Source organism: Oncorhynchus nerka, linkage group LG11, assembly GCF_034236695.1.
Source record: "Oncorhynchus nerka isolate Pitt River linkage group LG11, Oner_Uvic_2.0, whole genome shotgun sequence".
Classification (NCBI taxonomy): Eukaryota; Metazoa; Chordata; class Actinopteri; order Salmoniformes; family Salmonidae; genus Oncorhynchus; species Oncorhynchus nerka.
In genome coordinates this window covers 35,175,182-35,201,419 of record NC_088406.1, presented here as the reverse complement: position 1 = coordinate 35,201,419, position 26,238 = coordinate 35,175,182, and positions in this window count along the sequence as shown.

Here is a 26,238-nt window from a genome sequence, read left to right as displayed (position 1 = left end):
CATTATTACGTCCCAAATGGTACCCTGTTCCTTATGTAGTGCACTACTTTTGTAGGGAATATAGGGATATACAGTATATGGAATATGGTGCCATTTGGGACACCGCCATTGATTCTCAGTTTTAATATTCACCACTTTATTCATCAGCAGTCTGGAACTGCTGTTTTTGGTCACACAAGGAAGAGCCATTTTTCATTTGGCTTGAAAGGGCAATAAAGCACTGACTTACTCACTTGCTTCACCTAAACATACACTGAATGTTCCCCTAAAAGCGTCTCTGATGATAATGAACCTCAGCTAAGCAAGCCGATATAAATATTAAGAGAAGTACTATTCCTACATATTTTAGGCCGGTCCCACATGCATGGAAATTGTTCACAGCTTTTATAAACCACTTGTGTTCCACATATGGGTCTGGATCTGTTCTAGATTAAGATGCAGCCTCGTGTCTCTGGTGTAGTAGATACAGGATCTGCATCCCAAATGGCACCCTATTGCCCAAATGGCACCCTATTGCCTATAGTGTACTACCTTTGGCCAGAGCCTATAGGGAATATGGTGTGGGAGAGTCTTTGGCTTGTGGGATCCAACACCATTGTCTTGGTGGACTGCCTGACTGAATCCTCCCTCCTTTCCACAGAGCTGTGATTACTGCTAATTCGCTGTACAGAAATAATACATGGTGAAGATCACTCTGTAATTAGCCCTGTGGAAAGATGGATGGAATTTTCCCTTTTCAAGAGAATACATTGGAAGTTGACAGTGCTTTTTTATGGCACTTGCAGCTCTAGGCTTTCAGACACCTCCCGTAATCCTCAACTCTGTTTATCAGCATTTCATTTGGAATTCATTTGCAAGGCCATTAGAAACTAAAGAGAAGGGAAGATTGCATTCTGTGCTACGTAACAACAAAACTGCCATAGAGATGCGTCTCTGTGTCTCTGTGTCCCAGAAGCCTCTACAGAACCACAAATCGTGTTTCCCAACCCTCCCACTCCCTGACAGTCAGTGTCCCAACGGAAGAACATTGAGGAAACACAAGAGAAAGCCACAAGGAGGGAGAATACACAGCCCTCTGTCCCCCCAGCCAAGAGTCTTGTCTTTTACAGCCCATTTTACAGTTAATTTGGCTGTGGTGCAGTCCAGACAGACGGCTCTGAATCCGGGCTCTCTGCTGTCCCCCTACCTAGTCCCTACCTGCATCCCAAATGGCACCCTATTCACTATATGGTAGTGCACTATATAGGGAATAGGTGTCATTTGGGAAGCAAATGTGTTTATGGGTACAGGGTAGCGTAGTCGGTGCTAGAGGCTGGATCAGACAAGGCTGCGGGAGGACAGAGGGGTAGGGGGGATGGATACGGGGACAGGGAGGTTAAGCAGTGGCTAGCGGTTCTCAGGGCTGATGGGACACCAGGGAGCCCTCCATCACTAACATGGCTCCCCATCCTGTTGTGCCTCAGCGCTCCCTCCCTCCCTCCCTCAGTGTCTGTGTGTGTCAGGTTTCAAGCACATGGAGGGCATTATCTGTGTGCTGCTAACAGGGCGTCCACTACACTACCCTATCTGAGCCCTGAGCCTGGGCCTCTCAGCGCCTGGTCTGACGACCCCCTGGGTGTGAGGATGTCCCTCTCTGTTTTCTCTACAAACACAGAGTAAATTTAAGACTTGTTGTTGCAGGACACGGCAGGTTTACTACCGCTCAAACCAGTGTTGTAAAAATCAATTAACCGGTTAAGCAATGTTACTGGAATGTGGAGACACTCGTTAATAATGGTCAACTGTTGCACTTGGAGTAAATATCTCTAATTGAGTACAGTTGTGATGGATATTTTCATCAAATACTCTGACTCTGCGTTCAGTTCATTTGGCTAACTAAACGTCAAAAGACAACCAAAACCACAGCTGTGGACAAAAGGGATGAGCTCAAAACTCCTCGTTGGATTCGCTTGTCAGTTTTTTATGTCATAACAGGGAAATCCCTTCTGATTCCTGTCGCTTATCAGCCATGTTCATCTCACTGTATCAACAGGGACTGAAGCACCACTCCCTCTCCCTCTCCTTGGCCCACAGGGCTCCCACAGGGCTCTGGTCAAAAGTAATGTACTATATAGGGAATAGGGTGCCATTTGGGACGAATGCCTTGAGTCTAATGTAATTGAATAACTCTCCAATGTCCTCCCCCTTTCCTGAATAAGCTGCCGTCACCACACTCAGTAAGCCAAGGGAGGAGAGCAAAGCACTGTAACGTGGTTCACTCCTCAATTACTCTGTACATTACTCATATATTGAGTTAAATGCCGAGCTGTAGTCGATGAACAGCTCGGCATTTAACAGCATTCTCACATAGGTATTCCTGGACAAGAGGAATACCTATGTGAGAATGCTGTTCATCGACTACAGCTCGGCATTTAACACCATAGTGCCCTCCAAGCTCGTCATCAAGCTCGAGACCCTGGGTCTCGACCCCGCCCTGTGCAACTGGGTACTGGACTTCCTGACGGGCCGCCCCCAGGTGGTGAGGGTAGGCAACAACATTTCCACCCCACTGATCCTCAACACTGGGGCCCCACAAGGGTGCGTTCTGAGCCCTCTCCTGTACTCCCTGTTCACCCACGACTGCGTGGCCACGCACGCCTCCAACACAATCATCAAGTTTGCGGACGACACAACAGTGGTAGGCTTGATTACCAACAACGACGAGACGGCCTACAGGGAGGAGGTGAGGGCCCTCGGAGTGTGGTATCAGGAAAATAACCTCACACTCAACGTCAACAAAACTAAGGAGATGATTGTGGACTTCAGGAAACAGCAGAGAGAACACCCCCCTATCCACATTGATGGAACAGTAGTGGAGAGGGTAGTAAGTTTTAAGTTCCTCGGCGTACACATCACAGACAAACTGAATTGGTCCACCCACACAGACAGCATCGTGAAGAAGGCGCAGCAGCGCCTCTTCAACCTCAGGAGGCTGAAGAAATTTGGCTTGTCACCAAAAGCACTCACAAACTTCTGCAGATGCACAATCGAGAGCATCCTGTCGGGCTGTATCACCGCCTGGTACGGCAACTGCTCCGCCCACAACCGTAAGGCTCTCCAGAGGGTAGTGAGGTCTGCACAGAGGGTAGTTTGGAATTGTTAGCTAGATTACTTGTTGGTTATTACTGCATTGTCGGAACTAGAAGCACAAGCATTTCGCTACACTCGCATTAACATCTGCTAACCATGTGTATGTGACAAATACATTTTATTTGATTCGATTTGATTTAGGATTTTATTAGTGGAGGGAAAAATACGAAGGTGTATCCATCTATCAAGTTGGATTGTTCCCAACATTCTCACTCTTTAGCTAATGACTTCACTGTCCTTCGTTGTATACTCTCACCTTGATTCCCACATTCCATCTGCATCGACTCACACTTCATCAGCTGGAGAACAGTTAAACATTAAACAACGTTAAACTTAACAGGGAAAATCAGGGACTTTTCTGCTCTTATCAGCCACCCTGAACTTGATGGATACCTATTATCTCACATCATTACATCAGTGACCCTCTTCCTCTGTATTCAAATGCTTGGCATGAACCTCACGTACCTCACTATTCTTGGCTCTGGTCAAAAGTAGTGTACAATATTGGGAATATGGTGGCATTTGGAACTCAGCTTGTACCTGTAGCTGAAAAAGCAGCAAGGTGCCCTTCCACTTTAGCAGTGCATTATGAAGTGTTTGAGACAGGAATATGAGAGCTCAGTCAGCTTATACAGGAGGTAGCACCTGTTCCCCTGGTCTACAGCACTGAGAGAGGAGAGGGTGGAGGGATGTGTGACTTTGAGAGAGAGGCCATTGTGTTCCAACCCAAAGCCTGCAGTGTAACGCTAGGTGTCCAATTTCATGCTGTAATCAGTGTGCAGCTGAACACAACCCGTCGCTGCCTTGGGAGTTAAACGAAGGGAGGAAGCGGTCTTATGAATGCTGTAAGGGGTTTTACTCCAGTAATGTGTAAAAAGCACCACGAAGCCATATTGTCATTAACAGAAGGGAGAGGAGGGCTGAATTCATAAGTGTAAGAAGGGGGACTAGACCTCGGCAAGTGACAAAGTACTGCAATTATATCAGCATCCTGCACATGTCCGACTGCTCCTGTTTAGCTACCCGCCTGGCTGTAATCATTGTCATGGTAGAGGAAGACAGTGTGGTGATCTGATCTCACCTGAGAGGCAAACTGATCAGACTTCTCCTATTCTGCACCCTGGAGCGGAGAGCTGTGTCTCTGACACATTTCTTCCGCCTGCCTAGACAGATCCCTGTCTCTCTCTCCGTCTCCTGCCTGCCTGCCTTTCTCCTCTCCTCCGCATCTCCGCTGTAAATGCATAATCATAGGGTGGCTTATGCAGAGCCCGCTCAAAATAGATAATGATGTGTAATCTCTGTCGTGATGGGCACCTCAGCAACAATGTACATAATGATGCCAGTGCCTACTGGGAACGTGGGTGAGGCTGGCTGACTGGCTATCTTCATGCATGTCCTTTTACGTAAAGCTGCCTTTTTTAGGTCTTCCCTTCTCCTAACAACGTCTCCTCCTATGTCACAGTGAAGGGCTGTAGGTGTGGAGGAGGACAGAGCTAATAAGGTTGGCGTGGGACATCGGGACTTGAATGACGCAGACAACGTTATCTTTAGTCTGACACGCAGTGCTGTGGATGAGGTCACCATATATTCTCTCTCTGCTCATTCTCTAACACTTTCTTCTGCAACAATGAGTCTGTGTATGACTTTTGTTTGCCATGTGAGATGTGGGGACTTGCATTTGTTTTTCATTTCTTGGGTTGATGATTAAGAAGTGCTGCATGCATACATCATGAGGTTTGTTCCCAAGTTTGTTTTGTCGCCTCCCTACCACTGAGGAAGTACAGTTCCCGCTCAGCCCAGTCAAAACTGTTCGCTGCTCTGGCCCCCCAATGGTGGAACAAACTCCCTCACGACGCCAGGACAGCGGAGTCAATCACCACCTTCCTGAGACACCTGAAACCCCACCTCTTTAAGGAATACCTAGGATAGGATAAAGTAATCCTTCTCACCCCCCTTAAAAGATTTAGATGCACTATTGTAAAGTGGCTGTTCCACTGGATGTCATAAGGTGAATGCACCAATTTGTAAGTCGCTCTGGATAAGAGCGTCTGCTAAATGACTTAAATGTAAATGTAAATGTAAGTGCTGAAAATGTTCCACTATTTTTCCTGGACAGAAACAAACTACCATGTTGCTTTCATACCAATTGTACCTGTGTTGTTCATGGGGCAATAATAGTTACTTGGAACTTAATCCAAAGTTAGTAATACCAGGGTGTGCTATAACATTGGTATCATCTTACAGCTAGTAAAATATAGTAGATTTTTAGGACCTGAAAGTGACAGTTAATGCCCACCACCCCATAACTATAGAGTGGAGAGACATGAGGGTCAGTGCAGGGCAGCAACCATCCAATTAAATCACCCTGCATATTTTTGGGAGGCAGTTGTTAAATTTGATAGCTTTTCTTGGGTTGGTTGAACACAAGTTATAACAGACAAATCAAAGGTGCACTATGCTTTTTCAGATACCTCATAGTATATATTTTAAAGGTCCCACGGTTTCATTTTATTTCTCACTCAGATATTCATATTCACAAAGCCAACTTGACAAGCAGTATTATCTGGAAACTGTGCTATTTCAGAAATCAAATATACAACAGGCAATACATTTCTATGCATTTCAATAGAAAAGGTTGGTGTCAGTAGAGAGAGATTGAGATTGTCTCTATTAACAGCTGCAGTCCCTGAGCCCTTTTCAATATAGCTACAGCTTTTCCTACTACCAAACCCACAACTGAATTCAGTTGCATTTTTACTGATTTACAAAAGGCTGGATAAACTGTCAGGGATGATCTTTATTATTGTGGAAGCTTCAATTACTCTGGGAGGAAATGCAATACCTTGACCTTTTATTTCTCACTGCCACCTCCCGCATGTTTCTCTCTCATGTCAACTTCCTGCTCGGTCTCTTTTCACACAGAGATAATCTATGTTCTCACTGTAATCATGATACAGGTAGCCTAGTGGTTAAGGGCTTTGGGCCAGTAACCGAGCCGACTAGGTGAAGAATCTGTTGGTGTGCTCCTGTAAGTCGCTCTAGATAAGACCGTCTGCTAAATTACTCAAATGTAAATACACCAATCTCTCAGACATAGGCGCTCCATGATGATGAGACAAAGTTCGGAAGAATGTGAGAACGAGAGAGAAAGAGACAGACAGGGAGAGAGAAGAGAGAGAGAGAGAGAGTGGCTGGTTGAGAAAATAGACTTGTGTGGTCAAACAAAGAGAATGAGATTCGTCGAATGAGGTTAGAGAGGGAACATCGAGAGAAGTACCCCCATGTGCTCCGTTACTGCTGGGTGATTGACTCAATAAGTAATATGTCAAGAGGCAGTGAGAGATTGGACAATAATGGTGTAATGACCTTGAGTGGGCATAAAACCGAGGCAGCGAGGCCTCCTGCAGACAGCTGAGGATGAAGGAGCTGGGGTGGTGAGGTTGTGACCTGTCTTTATGAACCTGCTGGTGACAACTGGAAAAAAAGATGAATGAAGGCTACAGGAGGTGGCACTGTCCTCTGCCCCTCCCCCTATCCATCCTCTCCTCTGTCAGCGGCCCTACTACTCCCCCACACAGATACAATAGGACAGGTACTACTCCCCCCACACAGATACAATAGAACAGGTACTACTCCCCCCACACAGATACAATAGGACAGGTACTACTCCCCCCACACAGATACAATAGAACAGGTACTACTCCCCCACACAGATACAATAGAACAGGTACTACTCCCCCACACAGATACAATAGAACAGGTACTACTCCCCCACACAGATACAATAGAACAGGTACTACTCCCCACACAGATACAATAGAACAGGTACTACTCCCCCACACAGATACAATAGAACAGGTACTACTCCCCCACACAGATACAATAGAACAGGTACTACTCCCCACACAGATACAATATGACAGGTACTACTCCCCCACACAGATACAATAGAACAGGTACTACTCCCCACACAGATACAATGGGACAGGTACTACTCCCCCACACAGATACAATAGAACAGGTACTACTCCCCCACACAGATACAATAGGACAGGTACTACTCCCCCACACAGATACAATAGAACAGGTACTACTCCCCACACAGATACAATAGGACAGGTACTACTCCCCCACACAGATACAATAGAACAGGTACTACTCCCCCACACAGATACAATAGGACAGGTACTACTCCCCCACACAGATACAATAGGACAGGTACTACTCCCCACACAGATACAATAGAACAGGTACTACTCCCCACACAGATACAATAGAACAGGTACTACTCCCCCCACACAGATACAATAGAACAGGTACTACTCCCCACACAGATACAATAGAACAGGTACTACTCCCCCATACAGATACAATAGAACAGGTACTACTCCCCCACACAGATACAATAGAACAGGTACTACTCCCCACACAGATACAATAGAACAGGTACTACTCCCCCACACAGATACAATAGAACAGGTACTACTCCCCCACACAGATACAATAGAACAGGTACTACTCCCCCATACAGATACAATAGAACAGGTACTACTCCCCACACAGATACAATAGAACAGGTACTACTCCCCCACACAGATACAATAGAACAGGTACTACTCCCCCATACAGATACAATAGAACAGGTACTACTCCCCCACACAGATACAATAGGAAAGGTACTACTCCCCCCACACAGATACAATAGAACAGGTACTACTCCCCCATACAGATACAATAGAACAGGTACTACTCCCCACACAGATACAATAGGAAAGGTACTACTCCCCACACAGATACAATAGGAAAGGTACTACTCCCCCCACACAGATACAATAGGACAGGTACTACTCCCCCACACATATATAAAGGGAAAGGTACTACTCACCCCACACATATATAAAGGGAAAGGTACTACTCCCCCACACATATATAAAGGGAAAGGTACTACTCCCCCCACACATATATAAAGGGAAAGGTACTACTCCCCCACACAGATACAATAGAACAGGTACTACTCCCCCACACATATATAAAGGGAAAGGTACTACTCCCCCACACAGATACAATAGGAAAGGTACTACTCCCCCACACAGATACAATAGGACAGGTACTACTCCCCCACACATATATAAAGGGAAAGGTACTACTCCCCCCACACATATATAAAGGGAAAGGTACTACTCACCCCACACATATATAAAGGGAAAGGTACTACTCCCCCCACACAGATACAATAGGAAAGGTACTACTCAACCCACACAGATACAATAGGAAAGGTACTACTCCCCCCACACAGAGATAAAAGGAAAGGTACTACTCCCCCCACACAAATACAATAAGAAAGGTACTACTCCTTTAACCAGGTGGGCTAGTTGAGAACAGGTTCTCATTTACAACTGGGACGTGACCAAGATAAAGCATTGCAGTGTGAACAGACAACAACACAAAGATCCACATGGAGTAAACAATAAACAAGTCAATAACACAGTAGAGAAAAAAAGAGTCTATATACATTGTGTGCAAAAGGCATGAGGAGGTAGGCAATAAATAGACCATAGGAGCGAATAATACAATTTAGCAGATTAACACTGGAGTGATGAATGATCAGATGATCATGTGCAAGTAGAGATACTGGTGTGCAAAAGAGCAGAAAAGTAAATAAATAAAAACAGTATGGGGATGAGGTAGGTAAATTGGGTGGGCTATTTACAGATGGACTATGTACAGCTGCAGCGATCGGTTAGCTGCTCAGATAGCAGATGTTTAAAGTTGGTGAGGGAAATAAAAGTCCCCAACTTCAGCGATTTGCGATTCGTTCCAGTCACAGGCAGCAGAGAACTGGAAAGAAAGGCGGCCAAATGAGGTGTTGCCTTTAGGGACGATCAGTGAGATACACCTGCTGGAGCAGGTGATACTCGTAATACTCGTGATACTCCTCCCACACGGATGCAATAGGACAAGGACTACTCCACCACACAGTAACAGTACAATCGAAGGCCTTCACTAGTTTTACAACAAACCAGGGGACTCTATCATGGCAACCCAACCTAGACATGCTCTCAATGATTTCCAAATGTCACACACTGAAACCACTTGTAACACCAACAACCAGCAACCTCCACCCAGGAGGATCTTCTTGTGGTAAAACTCATGGATGATCTCTCTCTGTGTCTTAGCCCCACTGGACAAAAACAGCAAACAGCAAACTGGGACAGAGTGGAAGCGTTGTGAAAACAGGGCCTCTCTCTCACCACCCACAAAGCTTGCACAGTAAACAAGCATCCATGTTTGAACTGCAGGAGCCAGAGAGGAGAGGAGGAGCTTGTCTGCATTTGAAATGGTACCCTTTTTCCCTATATAGTGCACTACTTTTGACCTCTGGTGCCATTTGGGATGTAAGCCCATCGCTCTGCCAATACATACATTTAATTCAACGTCTGACAGATGTCGTAAAGCTCTCAGAATAATCAATATTGTGTCCAGCCAGGCAGGTTCTGTGGGTGGGCGGGCGTTCTGCAACTTGTGACGAGCTGACGGCAGATGAAGACATTAGGTATTTCCTGTGTGATCTGGACATTTTGAAGACAGATGGCCGTTCTCCCGGTGTTCCTCATGTTGTCCAAACAGCAGTGTGGTAGCAGCAGGGGGAGGAAGGGGGAGAGGGGGTTGGTGGCAGGAGAGCGTCCCAGGATGGAGGCGTCCTGCTGGGGTGAAAGGTTAGGGCACTCCCTGCCACCTCCTGGTGGGAGGAAAGGGGTCTGTGTTGACAGAGCACTGTGTCCATCTGCAGGCTGAACTCAATCTGCTAACAGGCTGCAGGGCTGTATAGGGAGCTCACGTTACAGACGTGGCATGCATCCCAAATGGCACCCTTTCCTTTTATAGTGCACTACATTTGACAAGGGCCCATAGTGCACTGTATAGGGAATAGGGTGTGATTTGGGATGCAAACATGGTCACAGGGGTGAATTAACCCCCTCTGCCCTGGCATGTTGATGAATACATCCAAGTGAAGGATGTCTAATGGGTCCCTGTAATCCCCAGGTGAAATGTTGAACATTGTCATTGTGAGGATGGGATGGGACAGGCAGATAATGACATTGTGAGGATGGGATGGGACAGGCAGATAATGACATTGTGAGGATGGGATGGGACAGGCAGATAATGACATTGTGAGGATGGGATGGGGCAGGCAGATAATGACATTGTGAGGATGGGATGGGGCAGGCAGATAATGACATTGTGAGGATGGGATGGGGCAGGCAGATAATGACATTGTGAGGATGGGATGGGGCAGGCAGATAATGACATTGTGAGGATGGGATGGGGCAGGCAGATAATGACATTGTGAGGATGGGATGGGGCAGGCAGATAATGACATTGTGAGGATGGGATGGAGCAGGAGATAATGACATTGTGAGGATGGGATGGGGCAGGCAGATAATGACATTGTGAGGATGGGATGGGGCAGGCAGATAATGACATTGTGAGGATGGGATGGGGCAGGAGATAATGACATTGTGAGGATGGGATGGGGCAGGCAGATAATGCCACTGTAATGAATGCACTTGGATCTCAGTAATCCAGGATCTGCTGTGCAAAAGCAGGTTCATACACACAAATTATGGGAAAACTACTGAACAGGCTTCCAATAAAGGACAAAACACACCGTGCCAATAAAGGACAAAACACACCGTGCCAATAAAGGACAAAACACACCATGCCAATAAAGGACAAAACACACCGTGCCAATAAAGGACAAAACACACCGTGCCAATAAAGGACAAAACACACCGTGCCAATAAAGGACAAAACACACCGTGCCAATAAAGGACTAAGCAGCGTGCCGTGTTAGAGATCAGCTGCTGGGTGTCAACGAACAGTGGCCATTCAACATGTAGAATCGTCGGGAAATGAACAGAAAATGATGGCCGATGTTGTAGTCAGAGGCGAAGGGACGGCCACCAGCAGCTTTTAACTGTTTGTTGACACAGTACTCTTTGAATGACTTACAGTCTAAATGAATGATCAGTGATTCATGGACTGGCTATGCCCTGGGAGAGAGTACTTTGATCATCTCTCTATCGGTATTAGGGGGACTCTGGGATGACCGACTGCCTCACTGATTGGGGCATCACTTCACATGCACTGTGGATATGTGGTTTCCAGTTCACATAGAGTCAAATAAAAAATATTTGGGGCCGTCAATGTATTTGCTTGGGGGGGAATATATACGACGGTGATTATGATCTTAGAGAATTCTCTTGGTAGATAATGCGGTCGGCATTTGATTGTAAGGAATTCTAAGTCAGGTGAACTAAAGGACTTGAGTTCCTGTATGTTGTTATGATCACACCACGTCTCGTTAATCATAAGGCATACCCCCCTGCCCTTCTTACCAGAGAGATGCTTGTTTCTGTCGGCGTGAAGAAACCAGGTGGATGTACCGACTCCGATAGCGAGTCTCAAGTGAGCCATGTTTCCATGAAACAAAGAACGTTACAATCTCTGATGTCTCTCTGGAAGGCAACCCTTGCTCGGATTTCATCTACCTTGTTGTCAAGAGACTGGACATTGGCGAGTAGTATACTCGGGAGCGGTGCACGATGTGCCCGTCTATGGAGCCTGACCAGAAGACCGCTCCGTCTGCCCCTTCTACAGCGCTGTTGTTTTAGGTCGCAGGCTGGGATCCGATTCATTGTCCTGGGTGGTGGACCAAACAGAGGATCTGCTTCGGGAAAGTCGTATTCCTGTTCGTAATGTTGGGGAGTTGACATTGCTCTTATATCCAATAGTTCCTCTAGACTGTATGTAATAAAACCTAAGACTTCCTGTGGTAACAATGTAAGAAATAACACATAAAAAACAGAATACTGCATAGTTTCCTAGGAACGCGAAGCGAGGCGGCCATCTCTGTCTGCGCCGGAAGCTAGATATGCCCATAGAGAGGGTTACTTCATTATCCAACAGCATGGAACATTTAGTGGATAACAGTACTTACTGGGCAGTGTGTGTGCATGCACATGCACTGTAGTAGCCCACACAGAGTTAGCATTAGTACACTTACCTCACCACACTGCAATAACAGTCTCACAAAGTACATTATTATATCCAGGGGTTAGAGTTATGGTAAGGGTTAAGCCAGAGTTGAACGTAAGGCTAGGGTTAGGTTTATGCCAATATTAGGGTTAGGGTTAGTACTTTTATTTTACATTCTGTCCAGCAGATGTCGGATATTAATTTGACCAGTATTGTTGTAACAAAAATAATCCTGCCGCAATAGGATTTTATCATTTAGTCCATAGTGTTGCTTGATTGGTGGTAATGCTATTAGTTGGATTGTAGTAGGCTACATGAAAAGTGCAATACTGTTAATATAACCATGTGTTAGTGAAGGATTTTTAGTTAATTTATGTAAACCACGAAGCCGATCAGCATTTCCTGCGGCACAGGAATATTCTCTGCAACAAATGAGTGATTGAATTAAGATTGTACATCTGTACTCCTCTTTGGACTCGTAAGATGCTGGGGTTGCTCTCTTTGACCCAAGGTGCAGGAGCGTGGCTCCGGGTATCCCCGGCTCAATTTAACCACTGTTAATAACCCTCAGTAATGGCACATAGACAACCCTGGCTCATTTAAAACACTGAGCTTAACAGGCAACCTCAGCACTTCCCCCAAAATTGTTAACATACAGTATCAGCATTCTTTCACCAAACGTCTTTCTTTCCTCCCCATTCTTTCCTCTGCTCTGAGAGTGGGTTGTGCCAGAGTTTACAACGAGCAACGCTACTTGTGGTCTTGGCAGGCCCGCCAGGACTTCCTGATGCCCAGGGAGGTCTGACAGGATGCATAACAGGGGAGGTCAAACGATCACAGAGGGGCTGAGAATGAGGAACGAGATGAACCAGTGTCCTCGGTCTGCAGAGGCCTTTCATCAGGGAGGTAATATGTCACTGTCACCACCAGAGAACCAGGAAGTATATGTTGCATCCAAAATGACACCATATTCCCTATATAGCCAATGACTGGAACGAACTGCAAAATTCACTGAAGCTGGAGACTCATATCTCCCTCACTAGCTTTAAGTACCGCTGTCAGAGCACCTCACGGATCACTGCACCTGTATATAGCCTATCTGTAAATAGCCCATCCAACTACCTCATCCCCATTCTGTTATCTATTTTATTTATTTTTGCTCCTTTGCACCCCAGTATCTCTACTATTACACTCATCTTCTGCTCATCTATCACTCCAGTGTTTAATTGCTATATTGTAATTATTTCGCCACTATGGCCTATTTATTGCCTTGCCCCTGTTATCCTACCTCATTTGCACACACTGTATATATACTTTTTCTACTGTATTATTGACTGTATGTTTGTTAATTCCTGTCACGGCCGTTGAAAGAACTGGACCAAGGTGCAGCGTGGTGAGCGTACATTTTCTTTATTAGAATGAAAAGACGCCGAACAAAACAATAAACACTACAAAACAAACCGTGACGCTAAATGCTATGTGCCATAAACAAAGTCAACTTCCCACAAAGACAGGTGGGAAAAGGGCTACCTAAGTATGGTTCTCAATCAGAGACAACGATAGACAGTTATCCCTGATTGAGAACCCTACCCGGCCAAACATAGAAATAATAGAACATAGAATACCCACCCCAAATCACACCCTGACCTTTTTATTGTGATTTGGGGTGGGTATTCTATGTTCTATTATTTCTATTTCTATGTTTGGCCGGGTAGGGTTCTCAATGTGACAATTCCATGTGTAACTCTGTGTTGTTGTTTGTGTTCCACTGCTTTGCTTTATCTTGGCCAGGTCGCAGTTGTAAATGAGAACTTGTTCTCAACTAGCCTACCTGGTTAAATAAAGTTGGGGAAAAAATAGCCTATGGCCTCTGGTTGAAAGTAGTGCACTTTGTACTGTCGGGAATAAGGTGCCAGTTGCAACACAGACATAGTGATCAAGTCAGGGTGTGAGGAGGTGAGGAGAGGCAAGCCAAGCAGGGTATCATCAGAAAGAGCTGAGTATTCTGTTTGGATGTTTTCCTTTGTAGTCTGTCCTTGTGGGCTCTGTTGTTGTTGGGCAATATGGTAACTAATTGCTACAACACCACATTTACATTTGAAAGCAACAGAGTATTTGAAGGTGCTGCTAGATCTAGCTTTCTCCACATGTCTAGTATCTGGCATGTACTGTATATAACCAATCCAACCGCTTCGGAGTATCAGCAGCTATAAGGTACAGTGGCTTGTGAAAGTATTCACCCCCCTTGACATTTTTCCTATTTTGTTGCCTTACAACCTGGAATTAAAATAGAGTTTTTTGGGGGGTTTGTATCATTTGATTTACACAACATACCTACCACAAAATATTTTTTATTATGAAACAAACAAGAAATAACACAAAAAAACTGAAAGCTTGACCATGCATAACTATTCACCCCCCCCAAAGTCAATACTTTGTAGAGCCACCTTTTGCAGCAATTACAGCTGCAAGTCTCTTGGGGTATGTCTCTATAAACTTGATACATCCAGCCACTGGGATTTTTGCCCATTCTTCAAGGCAAAACTGCTCTAGCTCCTTCAAGTTGGAAGGGTTCTGCTGGTGTACAGCAATCTTTAAGTCATACTACAGATTCTCAATTGGATTGAGGTCTGGGATTTGACTAGGCCATTCCAAGACATTTAAACATTTTCCCTTAAACCACTCGAGGGCTGCTTCAGCAGTATGCTTAGGGTCATTGTCCTGATGGAAGTTGAACCTCCGTCCTAGTCTCAAATCTCTGGAAGACTGAAGAATTTCCCTGTATTTAGCGCTATCCATCATTCCTTCAATTCTGAACAGTTTCCCAGTCCCTGCTGATGAAAAACATTGATGATGCTGACACCACCATGCTTCACAGTGAGGATGGTATTCTCAGGGTGATGAGAGGTGTTGGGTTTGTGTCAGACATAGCGTTGTCCTTGATGGCCAAAAAGCTCAATTTTAGTCTCATCTGACCAGAGTACCTTCTTCCATATGTTTGGGGAGTCTCCCACATGCCTTTTGGCGAACTCCAAACGTCTTTGCTTATTTGTTTCTTTAAGCAATGGCTTCTTTCTGGCCACTCTTCCGTAAAGCCCAGCTCTGTGGAGTGTACGGCTTAAAGTGGTCCTATGGACAGATACACCAATCTCCGCTGTGGAGCTTTTCTGCTCCTTCAGGGTTATCTTTGGTCTCTTTGTTGCCTCTCTGATTAATGCCCTCCTTGCCTGGTCTGTGAGTTTTGTTGGGCGGCCCTCTCTTGGCAGGTTTGTTGTGGTGCCATATTCTTTCCATTTTTGAATAATGGATTTAATGGTGCTCCGTGGGATGTTCAAAGTTTATGATATTTTTTAGAACTCAACCCTGATCTGTACTTCTCCACAACTTTGTCCCTGACCTGTTTGGAGAGCTCCTTGGTCTTCATGATGCCGCTTGCTTGGTGGTTCCCCTTGCTTAGTGGTGTTGCAGACTCTGGGACCTTTTAGAACAGGTGTATATATACTGAGATCATGTGACACTTAAATTGCACACAGGTGGACTTTATTTAATTAATTATGTGAATTCTGAAGGTAATTGGTTGCACCAGATCTAATTTAGGGGATTCATTGCAAATGGGGTGAACACATATGCACGCACCACTTTTTGAAACAAGTTATTTTTTAAATTTCACTTCACCAATTTGGACTATTTTGTGTATGTCCATTACATGAAATCCAAATAGAAATGTATTTAAATTACAGGTTTTAATGCAACAAAATAGTAAAAACGATTAATATAGATTAATATTTTTGCAAGGCACTATATAGAGACAGGGGCACAACACTATGTCATCATGTGACATCTCTGTTGCGGGTCCATTAAAAAATGGACGCTGTACGTGGTGCTGTAGGGTGGCATTGGTCGCTGGGCAGGAAGTATTTGGAGGAGAATCCTCTGCATCCCAAATGGCACCCTATTCCCTATATATTGTACTATTTTCAACCAGGGCCCTACGTAGTGTACTACTTTGACCAGGGCCCATAGGGCTTTGGTCAAAAGTACTGCACTATATAGGGAATAAGGTGACATTTTGGACATAGCCTACTGTATGTGTCTGGAAAAGGCGTCTCTCGCTGCCAGATAACAGCATGGCTAATGAGCTCATAATAAACTCAACCTGAGCTCATGCCAGCAGCCTTGGCAGGAGGAATTACTCAGTCAGAGTTTACAGTGTGTCCAGTGTCAGCCCTGCTACTGCTCCCCAAACAGACTGCTCAATTAAAACACAACAACTCTCTAACAGTAAACCTACATTCTGGGTGCATTCTGGTTGGTGGTCAAGAGGCCTAGCGGTTATTGTTCAAACCAATGGCGCCTCGCCAGCTCGATAAGATAGTGTTGGGGTGTTCGACATCACATACTGTATACTCACTTACTACAGTCTGTAAACACCTCTGTGTGTGTGTGTGTGTGTGTGTGTGTGTGTGTGTGTGTGTGTGTGTGTGTGTGTGTGTGTGTGTGTGTGTGTGTGTGTGTGTGTGTGTGTGTAAGAAACAGAAAGCAATAGCCTCCTCGATGTGCGTGTGCCTCGCTGTGTGTCCCTCTGTGTGTTGTGTGAGATAAGTATGTTGTCCAGAACCTTGCCCCAACCAGGGGGCCATGCAGGCAGGAAGTCCTAGCCCACATGCAGGAAGTGTGTAAACTAATCTGAGACAGTGGGAACAGGAGTGATTGATGGATTACAGGTTGTCTGTGATGGAAAGAGGGTGCTTGCTTCCCAAACCAAATCAAATTGTATTGGTCACATACACATATTTAGCAGATGTTATTGGCGATGTAGCAAAATGTTTGTGTTCCCAGCTCCAACAGTGCAGTAGTATCTAACAATTCACAACAATACACACATACTGTATCTAAAAGTAAAAGAATGAATTAAGAAATATACAGTGCCAGTCAAAAGTTTGGACAAACATACCCATTCGATGTTGTTGTTTTTTAAATTTCTATGTTCTACATTGTAGGACAAGGGAAAGGGGGTGTAGACCGATAAAGGAGCGGGAAAGACAAAATGGCTTCACTACACAGTGGATCATTATATTCCTTGAAATGCTAATCCTTTGCACATGAACGCTCGCTCATTCGGGAATAATTGCAATCAATATATTTACACCTATATGTTGTTGTTGTCTTCTCTGTTGGAGTCGTTGGTCCGTCTGCTGGAGAGTCAGTTCATCAGAGAGTGGTTGTAGGTCTATCTACAGCTCCTGATAGTGTCTGTTGTTTTGGATACGTCAGGCGTCCATTGTTCTTAGAATATATGTTTCGGCGGTTGTCGGTATTCGCATCCCAGGTTTACATCATTTCTAGCTGCAGACTAGTTATTAGTATCTAAGATTTGCTTTTATTCTGTGGGGATCGATAGTCTCAGAGTTTAACCATTGTAGTTAATGTGCCACGTGATGTGGTTTTCTAGTCTTGGTACTCAACTATTTGCAATCACAGCTCATGCTGTGGGTTTGCTTAGTCTTGGTACTCAAACCTGTGCCACCTCAGTTTACACTGAGGTATGCGTGGTCTGAAGAGGATTTCCTCAGAAGGGGGTTTTATTTGTAAAAATAGAAAAGGCTCCATGACGCCAGATCATGTCTGTGCTCATGGGGGTGTGGCCGGTAATTAGTTAAACTTTACAGGGAATACAATTCTCTCAAAATTAAAGGTTAACATCACATTACATCATTTCACAAATAGTTTCATCTATACTCATACATTTTATACAAGAATTAGATGCAAACCCCATAATTGAGAAATGTACACATTCAGAGATATAGTTATGTGTGTTTCCTGTCGATCATGAGGTCACAAAATGAAACACACTCAATATAACTGTCCCTTAAGTGTCCACGGACCATTCCCATACTCTCAAAGGTGGACATATTGTTTAAAACTCCCATTTTGGGGATTTAGGAGTTTGGCCAAGTGAAATCCCTTGTTCACTCTGTGGTCTCTGTCTCTACATGAAAAGGGGGAGAGAGTCTCCGCCAGGAATTTATGACCTGAGATAACAGAACCTGGGTGTAGGAGAGAGTGAGAGAGGTTTTTTATTTTTTTACCTTTATTTAACTAGGCAAGTCAGTTAAGAACAAATTCTTACTTTCAAAGACGGCCTAGGAAAACTGGGTTAACTGCTTGTTCAGGGGCAGAATGACAGATTTGTACCTTGTCAGCTCAGGGATTTGAACTTGCAACCTTTCAGTTACTAGTATAACACTCTAACCACTATGCTACCCTGCCGCCCCAAGAGAGGGTTAAGCCACAATCTACACCCAGAAAGGCCACGTCATGACAGTAGCCACCCTTGGCCTTGGTGACAGCTTTGCACACTCTTGGTATTCAACCTCTCAACCAGCTCCACCTGGAAGGCTTTTCAAACAGTCTTGAAGGAGTTCCCACATATGCTGAGCACTTGTTGGCTGTTTTTCCTTCACTCTGCGATCCAACTCATCCCAAACCATCTCATTTGGGTTGAGGTTGGGTGACTGTGGAGGCCAGGTCATCTGATTCAGCACTCCATCACTCTCCTTCTTGGTCAAATAGCCCTTACACAGCCTGGAGGTGTGTGGGTCATTGTCATGTTGAAAAACAAATGATAGTCCCACTAAGCCCAAACCAGATGGGATGGCATATCTTTGCAGAATGCTGTGGTAGCTATGTTGGTTAAGTGTGCTTTGAATTCTAAATAAATCACTGACAGTGTCACCAGCAAAGCACCCCCACATCATCACACCTCCTTCTCCATGCATCACGGTGGGATCCACACATGTGGAGATCATCCATTCACCTACTCTGCGTCTTATAAAGACACCGCGATTGGAACCACAAATCTCACATTTGGACTCATCAGACCAAGGACAGATTTCCACCGGTCTAATGTCCATTGCTAGTGTTTCTTGGCCCAAGCAAGTCTCTTCTTCTTATTGGTGTCCTTTAGTAGTGGTTTCTTTGCAGCAATTCGACCATGAAGGCCTGATTCACGCAGTCTCCTCTGAACAGTTGATGTTGAGATGTCTGTGAATAATTCATTTCTGACGCTGGCAACTCTAATTAACTTATCCTCTGCAGCAGAGGTAATTCTGCATCTTCCTTTCCTGTGGCGGTCCTCATGAGAGCCAGTTTCATCATAGCGCTGGATGATTTTTGCACCTCCACATGAAGAAACTTTCAAAGTTCTTGACATTTTCTGGATTGACTGACCATTCATGTCTTAAAGTAATGATGGACTGTCATTTATCTTTGCTTAAAATGGAGTCGTGATCTGATTTGCCGAAGGGAGGCGGGGGAGGGCCTTGTAGGTATCCCGGAAGGGGGAGTAACAGTGGTCCAAAAAAATTCAACGCGAGTACTATAGTCAATGTGTTGATAGAACTTCAGGAGCGTTTTCCTCAAATTTGCTTAATTAAAATCCCCAGATACAATAAATACGGCCTCAGGATATGTGGTTTCAAGTTTGCATAAAGTCCAGGTGTAGTTCCTTGAGGGCCGTCATGGTATCGACTTGAGTGAGAATATACACGGCTGTGACTATAACCGAATTGATATATCTTGGGAGGTATTTGGTTGTGAGGTATTCTAGGTTGGGTGAACAAAAGGACTTGAGCTTCTGTACGTTCTTACAATCACACCATGAGTAGTTAATCATGAAACATACACCACCGCCTTTCTTCTTCCCGAAGAGTTCTTTAATCCTGTCCGCACGAATAAAGCCCGGGTCAAAGGCAGTGTACAATATAGGGAATAGGGTGTCATTTGGGATACAGAGCAGACAAGGTATATACTACATCCCCCACTCAATCAGGCACATGGTCTCCCAGCGTTTATGCACTGTGATGGGGCAAGACAGGAAGAAGAGTTGCTGTGGCCACATTGGCGCAATCAGTTCATCTGGCTTTTTTAACTAGTTTGGAGAGTCACCAAACAATGTATGGCATGGAATGGATCTCTGAGGCATTTGTAATTACAAAACATTTTCCAAATGAAATGTGAAAGATTTCCCTTTGTTTTTTGCCAGGAATAATTTGGCATATTGATATTCTGAATTGTCAAGGGAATAATTGTCTCAGAGTGCACCCGAAAGTTTGGAGTTCAATAGCTTGAAGCTCTGTTACTTTGAATTAGTCAAAGACTTTTAATTTTCATCGACCAAATTACTCCAGAATGTTCTGTTCTCATTATATTGACATGTATTTAATCTTAAATCTATTGAAATCTTTACTTTGCTGAAAAAAACATTGATTTGTCTGTACTGCATGTCTATAGGCATTATTCTAGTCAACAAGCTCAACCTTTCTGTAGCCCTTAACACTCGTACCGGTATACAGATTGAAAATGGCAGATTCGGGTATTTATAAATTGGAATGTAGTGGCTTTACAGTAACATGCTATATATGATGTTAGAGCTCTGTTTCTGCGCTTAACAGCGCTGTATGGGTTTTGACTGATAGCCATTCTGAATTTGTGCACAGCGCGCAACAAGAAGTTGCCCCCATCCCTCCCGGTAATTGGGCAACGTCTGCAAATTCTTTTGTCTGCTTTGATATCATATAAGCAAGCCAAACACCTGTGAGTCCAAATGTGCACTTCACATTTCCAAATGAAAAAACTCACGTCATATACATCGTCAACGTTTCTGTTTCTCTGAATTTCCTTGTAAAAGCCTAACCCTGTAAGATTGTATAGTATAATTTAGCTAGTCATTTTGGCAATAGAACAAGCTTTTAAATCATGCCTGACCATTTTTGGATTGCGTAAGCAACAACAGTAATTGTGTGATTGTGGGGAAGCAGAGTTGTGTTCCAAATGAAATAACTACAAGTTTGCTTGCTTTAGTTCCTCAACGGCACAGCTAGGAAAGCTCAAAAATGTACCTTATAGTTGAAAAATATTTTTTGAGGCATAAAGGTGCATTAAAATTGCTTAGGATGTGTGCACACTTTGGGCAGGTGTATGGCCCCTTGGAGACGCCAGTTAGTCCTCTCACCTTTGTCATTGTTTTGTCTTATGTTGCACCTATCCCACATTTTCCAGAAATAGTATTATCATGTTACTGAATGTATTCAGAGTATTTTCAGATTTCATTATCAACAAATGTAGCAAAAAGTACAGTAAATGTAAAATACACATAAAATCAACAGTGTAATGTTGTATTTATTTTAAGTCAGTTAATAAGAACAAATTCTTATTTTCAATGACAGCCTAGGAACAGTGGGTTAACTGCCTGTTCAGGGGCAGAACAACAGATTTGTACGTTGTCAGCTCAGGGGTTTGAACTTGCAACCTTCCAGTTACTAATCCAACACTCAAACCACTAGGCTACCCTGCCGTTTCAGTCTTGTGTCAGGTGAAAGGTTGTCTACTCACCTTTGGTCTAATCATTTCCACATTATCTCCAAACGGTTCCCTTTCAATTGCTACCATGCTTATGCATATGCTTGTCATATCTCTTCTGTAAGAAACATTTCAATTTAGCCCTATCTAATAGGCTGATTCCCACGAGTGTAAAGGGTTAATGGAGTTGTTGTTTTGAGTGACAGCTTCAGAGAGTTTGACTGGCCTTGGTGTGATGAGGTTCATTGATTCAAACAGGTCATCCTAACTCTGTGAAACAGTAACAGTTTCCCAGACCATGGTGGTCTGATGCCTAGGTCATGGCTACTTGTGCTGCTCAATAAAGACAGGTGCCACTGCTGGCTGCCACATTTATCTAAAGACAGTGCACCTGCTGCTGACAGGACAGGACAGGAGACCTAGCAGGCTGTTTCAGTCAACTGCCTCATAGAGACCCAGTCTTGTCCAAAAATGCACCCTATTCCCTATATAGTTCACTACTTAGGGAATAGGGTGCAATTCAATTAACACCGACAAGAGAGATTCCACACAGGAAGTGAGTGATGGATTACAGGTTATTCCACACTCATAGAGGTCTGTTTCCGTGTCAAGGAGATCCTGGCCAAACATAGCCTGATGGACAATCAATTCCTCAATGTCGAAAAGGGCTTATTACAATAAAGAACACACATGATGCAGTGCTTCATGAGCAGCATGCTCTGAAATACAGACTGTAAGCTTCAGGCTGTAGTCTTAAAAGTGGTGTTGAAAAATACTGTTGCTCCATTTTGAAGTTTTACGTGTTTCTTGCTGGTATAATATTAGGGCATACGGTCCAAGCAGAAAAACATAAACTCTTCTATGATAGTTTAACAATTGTTTGTAAGACCTACTGTGGGGACATGTTGTTTATATAACCCCAGAGAATTTGCATGAACAATTTAGCCACAATACTCTCAGTATACATTAAAACCTGCTCATTAAATGTGTCATACAAGGGCTAAATGTGTCAATACAGGCAGTATTCTAAGTTGACACTTGACATAAACCATCTAGTTGGCAAATAAGCCACCTGACCACCCTGCTGGGTTTTGGTTAAAAATGATTTTTATTTGCATGTTCAGAAGATGTATACCAATATTGTGCCAAGTTGCCCCCCTCCAACTGCAGAGAATGGATTGTTCATAATTAATTTGGGAGTTAATTAAATATGGTTTGGTCTGGGAGGGAAGAAGGGAGAGGGACAATGGGTGGAAGTGGCATGGTGCCTGTCGCTAGCTGTGCTATGCTGTGCTTTCTGTCTGTCTGGCAGCAAGTGGGGGTCTTAATGAGCTCTCTGCTTCAGAGAGATAACCCTGTTACAATTACCTCAATTAACAAGTCAGTCCATACCTGCTGATGGGACTGATACACCAGTGACTGAGCTGGCTGGCTGGCTGGCTGACTGGCTGGTAGATTGGCCAATAGTTTCCCTAATCAAATCACATTTTATTGGTCACGAACACATACATTATTTAGCAGATGTTATTACGGGTGTAGCGAAATGCTTGTGTTCCTACCATATATACATGAGATGAGTAAAGATGTATGTAAAGATTATTAAAGTGACTAGTGTTCCATTATTAAAGTGGCCTGTGATTCCATGTCTATGTGTATAGGGCAGCAGCCTCTAAGGTGCAGGGTTGAGTAGCCGGGTGGTAGCCATCTATGAGTACTGTACCTCCTTCATGCAAGAATATCCCGCAATAAATTACTTTCAACAGCATTAACACACATCTATGATGTCACACATGAACAGTATTACCACAGCTGCAACACCAGTAGGATTTCAGTTGATGGAAGCATTGATTCACCATGTTGTGTTTGGTAATCTGTTTCAGTTTCACGAAGCCATCTGCTGGATTAGAGTGCACAACAACTGTCTTTTCAACCATTGCAATTGTTAATGACACACTGCCAAAAGAAACTATGGTAAAATGATTATCTGTATATAGACACAGTAGACAATGCCACAGTAGACAAAGCTGTTTCACAACCCCACAGCTGTGTGTGCGTATGCATGTGTGTGAGTTCATGGTATGAACTGTCCATTAACTGTACTGATATACTCCTCAGGCTGTGTTCTAACACGCCTTTATGTGTATGTGCCTGGGGCTCCTAACCATCAAAGTTTACAAAAGGAAAGCCTGCCACATCGCGGTCACCAACGCCACCGTACCGGATGAGCTAAATAACTTTTCTCACGATTCGAGCACAATGACCATGAGCTGCCGAAGAGAGCCCCCCGATGACAGGGTGGGCTACACACTCAGTCGCCACTGAGGACGTGCAGTACCAGTCAAAAGTTTGGACACACCTAATTCAAGGGTTTTTGCTTTATTTTGTACTATTCTCTACATTATAGAATAATAGTGAAGACATCAAAACTGTTAAATAACACATATGGAATCATGTAGTCACCAAAAAAGTGTTAAACAAATCAAAATATATTTTGTATTTTATATTCTTCAAAGTAGCCACCCTTTGCCTTGATGACAGCTTTGCACACTCTTGGAATTCTCTCAACCATCTTCATGAGGAATGCTTTTCCAACAATATTTAAGGAGTTCCCACGTATGCTGAGCATTTTTCCTTCACTCTGCAGTCCAACTAATCGCAAACATTTACATTTACATTTAAGTCATTTAGCAGACGCTCTTATCCAGAGCGACTTACCATCTCAATTGGGTTGAGGTCGGGTGATTTGTATTTGCATTTATTATGGATCCCCATTAGCTGTTGCCAAAGCAGATCTCACAACATACTGTGTGTCCTCAAGCTCCCACTCCACAACTACCACATATCTATATGACTAAATCCATGTGTATGTATAGTGCGTATGTTATCGTATGTGTGTGTGTGTGTGTGTGTGTGTGTGTGTGTGTGTGTGTGTGTGTGTGTGTGTGTGTGTGTGTGTGTGTGTGTGTGTGTGTGTGTGTGTGTGTGCCAATATTTGTGTTGCTTCACAGTCCCCGTTGTTCCATAAGGTGTTTTTATCTGTTTTTTAAATCTAATTTTACTGCTTGCGTCAGTTACTTGATGTGGAATAAAGTTCCATGTAGTCATGGCTCTATGTAGTACTGTGTGCCTCCCATAGTCTGTTCTGGACTTGGGGACTGTGAAGAGACCTCTTGTGGCATGTCTTGTGGGGTATGCATGGGTGTCCGAGCTGTGTGCCAGTAATTTAGACAGACAGCTCGGTGCATCCAACATGTCAATACCTCTCATAAATAAAAGTAGTGATGAAGTTAATCTCTCCTCCACTTTGAGCCAGGAGAGGTTGACATGCGTATTATTAATGTTAGCTCTCTTTGTATATCCAAGGGCCAGCCGTGCTGCTGAGACAATTGCAATTTCCTTTTTTGTGGCACCTGACCACACGACTGAACAGTAGTCAAGGTGCGACAAAACTAGGACTTGTAGGACCTGCCTTATTGATAATGTTGTTAAGGCAGAGCACAAACAATTGGCTTTTCTTTCAAAAACAAGTACATTTCTAAGTGACCCCAAACTTTTGAATGGTAGTGTATGTGATCAACAGAGAAGTATATTTTCTGGCTGATTTAAATATTGACTGGCTATCATCAAGCTGCCCACTCAAGAAAAAAATTAAAACTGTAACGAGTCAACCTACCAGGGTAGTTACAAACAGCACAGGAATTAAATCATCAACATGTATTGATCACATCTTTACTAGTGCTGCAGAAATGTGCTTTAAAGCAGTATCCAAATCCATAGGATGTAGTGATCACAATATAGTAGCAATATTTCGGAAAACCAAAGGTCCAAAGACTGGGCCTAATATAGTGTATAAGAGGTCATACAATAGCTTTTGTTGTGATTCATATGTTGATGATGTAATGAATATTTGCTGGTCTGTGGTGTGTAATGAGGAGCAACCAGACGCTGCACTTGACACATGCTTTTTCCAGTTACTAATAAGCACACACCCATTAATAAAATTACTGTAAAAATCCCCTTGGATTGATGAGGAATTGAAAAATTTTATTGTTGAGAGGGATGAGGCAAAAGGTATGGCAAATAAATCTGGCAGCCCAACTAATTGGCAAGCGTACTGAAAATTAAGAAATAATTTGACTAAACTAAATAAAAATAAACTATACTATGAAACAAAGATTAATGACATAAAGAATAATAGTAAAAAGCTTTGGGGCACCTTAATTAAATAACATTTTTGGGAAAAAAGCCAACTCGGCTCCATCATTCATTGAATCAGATGGCTCATTCATCACAAAGCCCACTGATGATGCCAACTACTTTAATGACTTTTTCATTGGCAAGATAAGCAAACTTAGGGATGACATGCCAGCAACAAACGCTGGCATTACACATCCAAGTATATCGGACCAAATGAAGAAAAACAAGAATTGTACTTTTGAATTCCGTAAAGTCAGTGTGGCAGAGGTAAAAAAAATAAAATAGTTGTCTATCAACAATGACAAGCCACCGGGGTCTGACAATCTGGATATAACATTTCTGAGGATAATAGCAGACGATATTGCCACTCCTATTTGTCACATCTTCAATTTAAGCATACTAGAAGGTGTGTGCCCTTAAGGCTGGAGGGAAGCAAAAGTCATTCCGCAACACAAGAATAGTAAAGCCCCCTTTACTGGTTCAAATAGCCGACCAATCAGCCTGTTACCAACC